The sequence below is a fragment of the Pelodiscus sinensis genome, chromosome 2, assembly GCF_052426305.1.
Source record: "Pelodiscus sinensis isolate ZL-2025 chromosome 2, ASM5242630v1, whole genome shotgun sequence".
Lineage (NCBI taxonomy): Eukaryota > Metazoa > Chordata > Testudines > Trionychidae > Pelodiscus > Pelodiscus sinensis.
This window is the reverse complement of record NC_143053.1, coordinates 130,904,180-130,917,339: the sequence shown is the minus strand read 5'-3', so window position 1 is coordinate 130,917,339 and position 13,160 is coordinate 130,904,180. Positions and strand designations below refer to the sequence as shown.

General features: G+C 47.7%; 1 long non-coding RNA gene across 2 annotated transcripts; it reads left to right on the top strand.

Annotated features, from left to right (window-relative positions):
- The first annotated feature begins 255 nt into the window (after positions 1 to 255).
- LOC112545191 (uncharacterized) lies at positions 256 to 6,078 on the top strand. Of its 2 annotated transcripts, none has more exons than XR_016348628.1 (3): positions 256 to 331; positions 1,649 to 1,711; positions 5,570 to 6,078. It is a non-coding gene; the product is annotated as an uncharacterized LOC112545191 (long non-coding RNA). The 2 variants fall into 2 exon arrangements; XR_016348629.1 differs by lacking the exon at positions 5,570 to 6,078 and adding an exon at positions 2,480 to 2,560.
- Positions 6,079 to 13,160: the final 7,082 nt, after the last annotated feature.

Here is a 13,160-nt window from a genome sequence, read left to right as displayed (position 1 = left end):
AATTTGAAGCTCTGACAAGTCATTCATACTATATGCTAGCTGAGCATCTGTATTTATATTTTTTGCTAATTTAAATAATTAGTTCGATACAGGTTTCTTGAGATAAGAGGAGACATTTTAAAGTATTTTAAATCTGCCAAAAAGTCCTTTTCAAGATGCATACTGAGCTAAATAATGATAGATTCATTTAAAGCTATTTGTCTTAAAATTGACTGGCTTTTTTAAAATGCTTTTTCAATTTGATTCATTTCTGTAGCATTCCAAGCTACTGACATCAAGAGGGCTGTAAGCAGAAGTAGATTGCTGGCCTCATTCAGACATCAGTCACTGGGTAGGTGCATTTTCTAGTGAAAATGTTATAATAGAGAATATTGTGATGGTACTAATTTTAATTCTCTATACTCATATCCTTGTTTTTCTAAAATAACCTGAATGTATGAACTAAATACTCTATTTTGAACATATATACCTTCTGAAATGGTGGCTTCCATTTCTAACATGGCCAGGCAAGCCTTCATATCTCTTAAAAAAAAATTCCTGTGGGACAACAGAGTGACGTCATCATGTCACTCTGTGTCCACAGGAGCCAAACCCCACCCACTCCCAGCCTGACCCTCTCCAGGGCCCACATGGAGAGCTGGGGATACCTGTGGACCCAGCGCTCCCCTTCCCTTCCCGGTGGCCTGGAGGAGAGCCATCTGCCACGGTCATGGCCTCAGCCCAGCCCTCCCCAGCAGCAGAGGGAGGTGGAAAGAGACCAGGCAACTGTGGCCCAGCCCCTCCTGGCAGCTGGGGGAAGAGTCAGGTCCAACACGGCTTCGTCTCGGCCCCTCCATGTGTACTTCAAACAACAGGTAAGGGATTTGAAAGTGCGAAACAAATACCACCATGTCTTTGCTAATGCATTTACTGCATAAGCATTGGCCCAAAGGCTGTAATCAATATACTTGGCATGACGTAGGGGAAGTGTAGGTCCTATGAGTGGTTTATGCTCAGAGCCCAGACTCTGCACCATCTCTGCTAATTATGGATAGGGATTCTTGTTTGGATGCTTATTAATTTCATTTTTCAGGATTATGCTTAGCAATTTGAATTCTATGTAGATGTCTAAAAATTCTGGTAAGGTGAAAAAAGGGGAGAAACTTTTTGTACATACTGTAAGGCAGGGGTTCTCAAACTTGTGATACCGCAACCCCCCTCTCAAGTGCTCACAACCCCCCCTCTAAGTTGTTTGCGACCCCTCGGGAGATCGGGACCCATAGTTTGAGAAACACTGCTGCAAGGTATACTTTATTATGTCACAATATATGCTATTGTAAAAAGTATTTTTAATAATTCACTAGGGACCATTACGATGTACAACTGTTTCAAACAGCATGCCATTAAAATACAACAGGCAACCCTTAGTGCAGACCAGGAAAGTCTGCACAGACCAAGTAATGCATAACATATTAACAATCTTTAGAAATTGCACTTCCCACAGTGTATATTATGCCACCGAGTAGACAAGTTCTTAGACAGAAAAAATCATTTCCTTTTTTTTTAATGGGTAAACACCAATTTCATGTTTTGTATTAGGAGTCCACTGCACTTTGGGGACAAGGGATTTTTCCCCGTTAGTTAAGCAAAACATGTCATTCCCTTTCAGAGTGGGCTAGAACTCTTCAACTCCTGCCATCACAGAAACTTGCAGAGGCCTGTGACGCTGTTGGTGAGTATTCTTTTCAATACAGTTTACTGCTGTGGCCCTTTAGAACAGTGGTCCCCAACCTTTAGAGGCTCCTGGGCGCCCGGGGGTGGGGCCACTCACGTGCTGGATGCCCGAGGGCGGGGCCGCGCGTCCTGGGGCACGCCAGGGGCGGGGATGCCCTTGCACCCGGCGCCGGCATGTGCCCCAGGGCCGGGACCAGGGCCGCCCGAGCGCCTTGTGCCGTGGACCCGGGGCGGGGGCTGGTGCCGCCGCCCGAGCCACGCGTCTGGGGCCGGCACCAGCGCCGCACGCCCGCATGTGCCCCAAGGCTGGGGCCGCCCGAGTGCCCCGCACCAGGCACCGGTGTGTGTTGCGCGCCTGGGGCCGGCGCCTCCAGTGCGCTGTGTGCCGGGGGCAGGGTCGGCTCAGGTTGTCGGCGGGTGCACACAAATGCCCCGGCGGGAGCCATGGCACCCACGGGCACCGTGTTGGGGACCACTGCTTTAGAACATTCAGCAAGTTAGTCTTGTTTTTTGTTTATTTTCAAGGTTCCTGTATTCTTGCTCTGTCTAGCTGTCTGTCTGCAACAGGCTGGCAGGACCTAGCTCTATACACACCTCCTTTCTCTTGGCAGACAATAGGGAAGCCCCTGTTCTGTGTCTCACATTCTACATTCTACATCTGGAGAAAAGAATGTAGGAAAATGTTTTAATACCACTTGAATAAAGTGACTGATTGTCTGCCTTCCTATCCCAGTCTGCTCCAATGACTCTTGTTTAATCCATTCAGAAGCTGTCCCCCCAGAAAATAAATGCTTCAATAAGAAGGTGATGACAGGCTCAAGTGACAGGATGATGCAAAGACAAGAGGGTGAGGCTATGGCATATAGAGATAGGGGAACGTACCTGGAAACCATATCAAGTATCAGTGAGTCTTAGAAAATCTAGTTCAGCTGCTACTCAGCCCAAGTGAAGCAATGATGCTCTGTGGTCATCCACTATCAAAAATGTCTTCACAGCACAAATGTTGCTTAAAAGTTTATTTGAAAATTTTCCTTATTTTCTAAACAACGAAAAGTAAACTACCCATTCCCTTTGAAAATTCCGCTCTACACAATCTTATTGAGAAACATGTAGAAATCTGTTCACAGTTTATTTTCATTCAGAATATAATTGAGTAAACTGAAGTAAACGCTATGCTAAGAATAGCACACTCAGCTCTGCAATTAATACTATTCCTAGACAGTGCTAGTTATATGCAAAATAAATGTTAGATTACTATCACACAAGCGTTGACGTGTATTTCCAACTGAACATAATGTGGTAGCTGAAATTTTTAAAGCTTATTGAGAAATAAATGACAGATGTTCAAATATATAACTTAGTGTATGTCTACACTGCACAGCTATTTCGGGAGGTATCCTGAAATAGCTACCCCACATCTACACAAGCTGCCCGTTATTTCAAAATATTTTTTGAAATAATGGGTGAGCTATTTTGCCATCTCATTGCACGAGGGATAAGGGATGGCTCGAAATAATTCGTTATTTCGAAATTTGATGCTGAGTAGATGTGCCAAATTTCAAAATGAGCTATTTTGAAATAGATTCAAAATAAGATATGCAATTTGTGTAGCATTGTGTAGACTCACCCATTGAGTAGACTGTTTTGCTTAGTGGCAAGGTCTCCGGTCATTTGTAAGGTTGTAGCCCTTGCTTTATTGAGTGGTTCAATATGTTCCTTGGTAATGAAAGTCAAAAAGAAAAATCCAGTGTCTGAAACGCATTGTTTATGCAGCCTCTTTTAGGGCGACTGAATCTTTTCTCAGTAGGTAGTGCTTCCTTCAGAGCCTCTCTTACCACAGAAGAGTAGAGAGAAGCTTCCTCTCATTTTCTGTCAGAAACTCCAGCTTTGACTAAGTACTCAGTTCCTCTTTTCCAGACCCCAAGTACAAATAGTTTTCTGCCTCCTCATCAGGGCTGGTCCTAAGCAATTGGTGGCCCTGGGTGACTGCCCAGCTCTCCTGTGGGGTTGCCAGATGGTTTAAAAAAAAGTACTGGACGAAAATTTGGGGGGAGGATTTGGGAGGTTGGGCCAAAATGCAGTCACAGCCTGCCCATAAGACTAGCTCTGTCAGTGGCCCCTTGAAAATGGAGGCCCTGGGTGACCGCCTGGCTCGCCTGCCCTTAAGACTGTCTCTGCTCCTCATCAGAGGCTGCTTACTCAAGGTCCTTCACCCTCGGGAATTCACTAAACAACAGAAAAAACTTTAAAAACAGAGAAGAGTCCTGCAGCACCTTAGGGTATGTCTACACTACCCCCCTAGTTCGAACTAGGGGGGTTAATGTAGTCATACGGAGTTGCAAATGAAGCCCAGGATTTGTATTTCCCGGGCTTCATTTGCATAAAGCCGGCCATTGTCATTTTTAAATGCCGGCTAGTGCGAACCCCATGCCGCACGGCTACACGCGGCACGGACTAGCTAGTTCAGATTAGGCTTCCTAATCCGAACTAGCTGTATGCCTCATGGAACAAGGAAGGTGGAACGTGGAACGAGGAGTACAGCTAGTTCGGATTAGGAAGCCTAATCCATACTAGCTAGTCCGTGCCGCGTGTAGCCGCGCGGCACGGGGTCCGAACTAGCCAGCATTTAAAAATGGCGCCAGCCGGCTTTATGCAAATGAAGCCTGGGAAATTCAAATCCCGGGCTTCATTTGCAACTCCGTATGACTACATTACCCCCCCCTAGTTCGAACTAGGGGGGGTAATGTATGCATACCGAACTTTCTAATGAAGCCCGGGATTTGAATTTCCCGGGCTTCATTAGCATAAAGCCGGCGCCGCCATTTTTAAAAGCCGGCTAGTGCGAACCCCGTGCCGCACGGCTACACGCGTCACGGGGTTCGCACTAGCCGGCTTTTAAAAATGGTGGCGCCGCCTTTATGCTAATGAAGCCCGGGAAATTCAAATCCTGGGCTTCATTAGCAAGTTCGGTATGCATACATTACCCCGCTAGTTCGAACTAGCGGGGTAGTGTAGACATACCCCTAGAGACTAACAAAAAATGTAGATGGTATCTTCACATATTCTACTTCTCCTTTCAAATGTTTTATCTTCCAGCCTTCTGAATCCTCACCCAAAGCCATTGCTACTTTAGCATTTTTGAGGAAATTCAAGGACATGGTTTAGAGCTCTAACTCCTTCAGCAACTTACCACTGGTGAGATATGCCACCATTACCATTTGATCATATGCACGATTTAGATCTCTTTCTCTTTTTCAAAAGTATCTGTTCCTCCCAGGCCTCTAATCTGTATATTGGTGCTACCTACTGTCACCGTCTGTGCCTCTACCAGTTGTGTCCAAAACTAGTTGAAAAAAAAAGTTTTATTTATCAACGCCCTTTTTTTAATCAAACATTTTAGTGATTTGTTTAAAAATTCTCTGTTTATGACCAAAATGCAGGGTCATTGTGCACCACACAACCTCAGGATGCAGCCCCTGAGCACCCCCGGGATCTTGCTCACAGGTTCAGGGGACACCACACACACCACCAGCCATCGCTGGAAACAGGCCAGCCACAATGGCGCAGACGCAACCCTATACACACCTAGGAGTGCCACACATAGCACACAGGCATGCCTGCACTTCCCATGCCTGCTTGTTCCTGGGAGGGTGCGAAATGAGCAACATGTTCTCCTGGGCACCTCAGGGCCCTTGTGAGGCAGGGCCTGCTGTGCAGGACACAGGTGGTCTTGCTCCCAAGACATCCCCCTCCTCTGGCCTGCGGATGGTTGGTCGCTACTCACAGAGGAGAGCACGGCCTCAAGTACAGTGTCTGCATGGATGAGTGACCACCTCTCCCTCTTTATTCTCCACAGCCAGACCAGCCACCACTGAAGGGCAAGCCACACCACTCGAGCCAGCTATCCGACCCCGGGGGAACCGAAAGTGCAGGACCGTCCACAAGGACCTCATGAGGGAGCACGTGGCTGTACTGTGTGACATGCAGAGGACCCTAGGCCAAATGGTCCGGGATGATGCTGAATGGTGGAAATGCATGTGGGACTACCTTGTGCAGGAGGGTGAAAACGTGTGCCCCCATCCAGGAAGTGATGGCATACCTGGCTCCTGTCCCCACTCCAGCTCCTGCCACTCCAGCCCTCCCCAGTTCAGCTCCCCCTGCCATCCCTGATCCTACTCCAGGTCCCCATACTGCCCACCCCCTTGTCCCAGGCTCCACCCACTCCTGAGTTTGCCAAGGTCCCCGGACCCAAGGTGGCACTACCAGCTGCCCCATTCCACTTCCAACTTTATGCCCCCCATCTTCCCTTCCCCTCCAGGTTTTCAGTCCCCCTCCTCCCCAATTTCTTTAAAAAATACAATTTTTTTGTTGTTTCAATCCAAACTGGTGTCTTTATTGTTTGTGCAGGGAAGGTGGGAAGGAGGGGGTTGTGATGGAAAAGGCATAGGGGGGCAAGGCACAGGCCACTAGTGAGGAGGCCCTGGGGAGTGTTACTGGGGTCCTTGAGAAAAACTCTCACTCAGGGCTTCCTGGATGCGCACCTCCACCTGATGTGCCTGGCGAATGGCAGCTATCCACAGCTGTTCGAAGGCCCTCCCTTCATGGCCGGCTTCTACCCTCCATCCAGGTAGGAAGGCCACCCCATTCTCTCCACAACGTTGTGGAGAACACAACATGTGGCAACCATGTCGGAGATGTTATGCTCCCCCACATCCAGGCAGGTCAAGAGGCACCTAAACCGCACCTTGAGGCGGCCGATGGTGCACTCAACCTGCATTTGGGCCCAGCTGAGGTGTGCATTGAATTGTTCCCTGTTGAGGTCCAGGTGGCAAGTGTAGGGTTTCATGAGCCAAAGCATTAGTGGGTAGGCCGTGTCCCCAACAATGCACAGTGGCACATGCAGGTCCTCCATGCGAAAGTCTCACTGGGGGAAGAATGTCCCAGCCTCCAGCTTGTGGTAGAGGCTGGAGTTTCTGACTATGTGAACATTATGTGCCCTGCCTGACTACCCGACAAAATTGTCTTTTAAATGTCCACAATGGTGAACCAGGGCCTACAGCATCATGGAGAAATAGCACTGGCAGTTTATGTATTGGGCCGCTCAATGACGTGGTGTGTGGATTGGGATGTGGGTTCCATCAATGGCTCCCCTGTAGTTGGGGAATCCCAGGACTGCATATCCTGTGATGATGGGGTCTAGGTCTCCAAGGCAGATGACCCTGCGCAGCAGGATGGAGTTGATGGCCCTCACAAAGTGCAGAAGGGGACAAAGAAACACACAAAACAGAGAATGAGAGGGAGTACCTGAGCCCTTGGGAGGTACCCACTCCCCTCCCCCCCAAACACCCGTGGAGCCACCCCCTATGAGGCCACCCCCACAGCAGCAGGGCTGTGTGAGGGCAGGACAACACAGTCCCCTGGGAATGGGGCTTCCCCCTCCACACCTCCTCACCACCCCCTTCATTCCCTAGGGTCCCTGTTTCCAGTATTCCTCTGCCCCTGCAAGGACTGCAGCCTGAGAGTACCTTACCTCCATGAGGAGGGCCCCGACGATGGACTTCGCCATGCTGAACTGGTTGCCCACAGACCAGTAGCCATCTGCGGTGGTGAGCTTCCAGATGGCGATGGCGACCTGCTTCTCCAGGGGGATGGCACACTGTAGTGGGTGTCCCGTCATGGAGGGCAGGGGCAAGCCAGGCACACAGCTCCATAAAAGTGGCCTTTCGCATGTGGAAGTTGTTGAGCCACTGCCCGTATCCAGGCTGAGGGACTCACTGATGAACTCAGAGTCAAGCTGGGGCAGGACCGTCAAGACAGACTGCACAAACTGCTACAGAACCTGTAGTATGACAGTTTGGGGCCATCACATGCCCAGTGGCAGCTCCAGCTCCATGTCAAGGAATATGCTGTGATGTCCAAAAAATGGTCAGCTGGAGCACGCACTGCTAAAGCTTTGCTGTCCCTCAGAGAAGTAGGCAAGCAAGCAGCAGAACCTGAGAAATGGCTGTCCAGAGGGGTCCCTTTAAGCATACGTCTCAGATCGCCTTGGGCAACAGCACCCAGAAGCAACCAGTGACTTAATGCCCTGCCTGAACTGGATCTGGGTGGCCTTTTACACAAGATAGCACCCAATCAGTGTGGACACTTTCAAAAAAGCAGATAGCTTTTTCCACGTGCTTTTGCTGTGTAGATGCTCTCTTTTGAAAAGCTTCTTCTGAAAGAAGCTTGCAGTCTAGATGTAGCTTAAGTGACACATCAAGGTGAAAACAGCCTCAGATCAGGGCAAGATGTCCACCTCTGGAGAATGCTCATACCCCAAAGAAGCGGGATAGGAAAATGTCCCTGTGAGGCCAGGGGGAAGTAACCTTGTGGGGGCAGGATCAAAGGATGGTGGCCATGCTGCTCTCCCACCACCATCTTCAGGGTGGGGGAGTGTTCTTAAGGCAGTCAGACCTCTAACTCAGAATGAGATGGAGTTCCTCCTACAGAGGAAGCAAGTAGAAATGCAGATGAAACATGAGGAAGTAGAAATGAGACAGTTCAAGTTGAACTGGAGAAAACTAGGAATCTGGGCACTCCAACTTCTCCAACTAACCACCCTGCTCCAACTAAAGCTCCCCAACCCAGGAAACACCTGATGTACCAAGTAGGAGATGATGTAAAGGCCTTCTTAGAAGGTTTTCAAAGAGCCTGTCTTGTGTACAGCATCCTCAAAGTCCAGTACATAGTGGAGCTGAGATCACAACTCAGTGGACCCTTAACACAGTTGAAATGCCCAGGGAAAACATGAATGACTATGACATTTTTAAACAAAAGGTCAGACTTAGGATGAGGCTCACCGCCAAACATGCCCCTTGCTGTCTCAGATCTGTAAGGTGGAAATCAGATATGGCACTGCCCCACTATGCCTACCAGATTAAAAAAAAGCAGTGAGGCGTGGATATCAGGAGCAGGTGCTAAGATGAGGGAACAGCTAGTTTTCCTGATACAAATGGAACAGTTCCTAGAGGATCTTCCTATAGAGCTCCAGAGAGACATCCAAGATGGGAAGCCTAAAGACATAACAGAGGTAGAAGATATAGGACCCAGGTGGATGGAGATGACAAAGGAAAACAAAACTAACAGCCAGTTGAGGGAGTATAAGAAGGGGCACCCAGAGATGGCATCCCACCACTGAGGGCAATCCAAGGACCTGTCTCGGAGGGAGGACCCCTCTGCAACCCAACGGAGGCCACAGACACCCTCTCATCCCGCAACCCCATTCTTTAGCAATCCACCTCACTCCAGTGGGCGATATTTTAAATGCAACAAGCTAGGGCATGTGAAGACCAACTGCCCCAAGAATATGAACAGAGTGCAGTTCATTATACCGGGGTCACACCAAGAGTCCTCAGGCCCAGATGCCTCTCAGGTACCTCCAGAAAGAAGGGAAACTGTGAGTGTGAGCAGGAAGAAGGTTATTGCATGGAGAGACACTGAAGCCCAATACCTAGTGGACCCCAAACTCGTTAACCCAGAGGCCCAAGTAATGATTCAGCCTTTCAAGGCAGATTCTTTTCACCTGTCTACAGCCAAGTTGCCTGTTACATACTAGGGCTGGTCAGGAATTTTTGCAGTGTATGATGATTATCCCTTTCCTATGCTGGTGGGAGAGGACTTAGCCAACCATGTGAGACAGGCAAGAAGGTGGGAATGGTCACCTGCAACAGGGATAAGCAGGTCTCCACACCTAACCCCATTCTTCAGTCTTTTACAGGGGCCCAGTCTGTGTCCCAAGGCACTCGAATGCCAGAGATGCAGAGGGAGATGGCTGAGCCAGACCGCAGACCAGTGACTACAACAGCAGCAGAGGATCCAGTTCTTGAACTCCAGGTGGAACGAACCCAAGAGCTAGAACTGGTGGAGCAGCCAGTGCCAGGATCAGAACCAGCAGGATAGGGCACCTTAGAGCCTATAGCAGTAACTGCATCTGCCACAAGAGGCACTGCCGGAGCCTGCAGTGCAGCCTAGTGCACCAGCAGAGACTGATTCACAGCCAGCAAGGACACCGACATCACCTGCATTGCTTCCAGAATGAGTACACAACTCAGCGGGAAGCTGATGTCTCCAGGACCAAGGGAGCAGTTCCATGCAGAGCAGGAAGCTGATGAGAACCTCAAGGAAGCTTGGACGGCAGCCTGCAGAGAGCCACTGCTTCTCAGCTCTTCTAACAGGTCCAGGTTTGTGGTAGAAAGAGAACTTCCATACAAAGAGACTCTTTCTGGTGCGCACAAGGAGGACTGGTGTCCTTAGAGACAGTTGGTAGTTCTAACTAGGTACAGGGAACACTGGGAGGGGAAGAGCAAGGATGTGTCTAGTTATGTCCAGTCTTGTAAGGTATTCCAGCGGGTGGGAAAGCCCCAAGGCCAGGTCAAGGCACCTTTCTACAACCACTCCCCATAATAGAGATTCCATTCCAGCATGTGGCAATGGATATTCTGGGTCCTTTCCCTAAAAAGACACCCAGAGGAAAACAATATATATTGATTTTCATGGATTTTGCCACCCATGTCCTGAAGCAGTAGCTTTAGGGACCACAGCCAATATTGCCGGGTACTAACAAATATTTTTGCCATTCCTGAGGCACTTAGATTCTCTTTACAATGTAGAGGAGACTTTGGTGGTTTAGAGAGGGATCCATAAAAGAAAACATGCCGAATGAAGAGCCACTGATGTAGCCTTGAAGAAATGCCAGGGATAAGGGGTTTTTAACTCCACCTCTCTAAAAGGGAGGGCGGTGCCTATCATTTCCAGTCAGGATTCACCATCATCAGCTTTCTCCTGCTGTTTGGCACGTAAGCAATGCTAGTCCTTTTTCAAGAAAAAAACAGAAGGAAAGGAAGTGCTTCCTTTCTACCATATTGCTCAGTGGTTAGAGAACTTAGCCTAGAGACAGTAGGAGACCAAGGCTGTAATCCCCCCTGTGCTGGAGAGGAACAGAGATGAGACTTCAGATTCCCATATACCATGGGAAAGCCCTAACCATTGCAGTAGCTGGTAAAAAGGAGGGAGGGGAATCAGCGCTTGTGCTTTATTTTGGAGGAGGGAAGCCAGTAGAAGTTCGGAGAGATCAGGTAGAATCATAGAATCATAGAGCTGGAAGAGATCTCAGGAGGTCATTAAGTCTAGCCCCCTGCCCAAAGCAGGACCAGGAAAAGTCCCAACTAAATCAACCCAGCCAGGGCTTTGTCAAGCCGAGACTTAAAAACCTCTAGGGATGGAGTTTCCACAACCTCCCTAGGTAACCCATTCCAGTGCTTCACCACCCTCCTAGTGAAATAGTTTTTCCTAATACCCAACCTAGACCTCTCCCACTGTAACTTGAGACCATTACTCCTTGTTCTGCCATCTGTCACTACTGTGAACAGCCTTTCTCCATCCTCTTTGGAACCTTCCTTCAGGAAGTTGAAGGCTGTTATCAAATGCCCCCTCACTCTTCTCTTCCGCGGACTAAACAAACCCAAATCCCTCAGTCTCTTCTCATAGGTTATGCGCTCCAGCCCCCTAATCATTTGGTTGCCCTCCACTGGACCCTCTCCAATGTGTCCACATCCTTTCTATAGTGGGGGGCCCAGAACTGACAAAATACTCCAGATGTGGCCTCACCAGAGCTGAATAAAAGGGACTAATCACTTCTCTGGATCTGCTGGCAATGCTCCTCCTAATGCACCCTAATATGCCATTAACCTTCTTGGCTACAAGGGCACACTGTTGACTCATATACAGCTTCTCATCCACTGTAATCCCCAGGTCCTTTTCTGCAGAACTGCTACTTAGCCATTTGGTCCCCAGCCTGTAACAATGCTTGGGATTCTTCCGTCCCAAGTGTAGAACTTTGCACTTGTCCTTGTTTAACCTCATCAGATTTCTTTTGTCCCAATCCTCTAATAGCTTGTACTAATAGCATGTCAAAATGAGTAGTCCCTGTAGGAAAAATACCTGCATGGAATGCCTGGCTTGCAAATCAGTGGCCTCACTGCTGCTCACTGTGGTCAGGAATAAAGCAGCTATACTCGTGCTCACTGCCAGAAATTTGAGGGGACATTACCAGTGGAAAGGTATATGCCTGTTGGGTTAGAGGGCAGTTGCATATGGGAGCTTTGAGACTCTACATTTTGGACTTAAAGTACCAAACATGGAGGTTAGATACCTAGGTCTGTCCTGTGACTCTCATGCTATTCTGCCACATGAGCTATTAAATGGTCTTAATTAGTAGCTCCCTGGACTAGCACATAGGAGACTATAATTTTGTTCCCTGGTCTGGCACAGGCCAGCTGGGTGCCATTGTGCACATCACTTTTCTCTCTCTTTCTCTGCCTCAGATTGTAAATTGAGGGTAATGATACTTTGTTTCCTTTTGTAAGAGAGCCATGGATTAAACATGCTATATTAATTTTGCAGCCAGGGCTCCAATATTAAGGCTCATCCCAAATTTTAGTATAATACTTATGTTGAAATCATATTAAGGTAAAGTGTCCACAGATAGAATAACTTTACCAGAAAATCTAGAGGAAACTGAGAAAGTCAATTTGAGCTTTGCAGCCATAAAATTGGTTGTACTGGTTTTTCAAGTTTTCCTGTGTTCTTTGTCTTGTTCTGTGAACCCCTTGAAATTAGATAATACTACATTAGAACAAGCACATCAGTGGTCAAATAATTACATAAGATCTGTTTAAAACCTGTCCTTGATTTTCTGACAGTGAAAATGACTCTTCTTTCCTGGTGATCATTTGACTTTTTTCCCCATTGTAATAATTAAATTTCACCTCTCATGACTTATCCAATATTGTGTGGACAAAGTCAAAAGACCTCAGTATCACTCAAAGTAATTAAAGAATAAGTCTTTTGTACCCATGGGCTCAACCTCATGAATTCATCTGATTATATATATAAATCTGTGTTTCTCTTTTAAACAAAGTTTTAAGTACTTGGAGCTGTAAAGAAAATGTTGAAAATGTGACCAGAGTGAAACTAGTGCAATAATTACTGTAGACAAGGTGAAAATATAATGAGGGGAGAGAATAAACTCCTAAGACCTGCTCTTCTGGGAGATCCTAGAGACACCATGGCTAGAGGGACATCTGCTATGGCTCCATCTCATCTGCCCAGACAAATTAGCTGTTTACGTCGGTACTACATGTCATAATATAGGGCCCTTCTAAAAAAACAAAATCTCTCCCTAAACTTGTCCTGCCCCAACTACCATCCAAATTCTGTCCTCTTGTTCTATTCCATCATCTTGCAATGGGCTGATTCTTCCTTTTTTTGACCCAAAATTCTATTCCCTTACCTTCCCAATCTTGTTTTCTTGTTTCGGGTCTGTCAGCTGGGTCAATCATTATTGGACGATCAATGATTTGTTTGTGGCTAATTCTAAAGGCTTTACTCCCATCCTTAGTCTTCTTGAA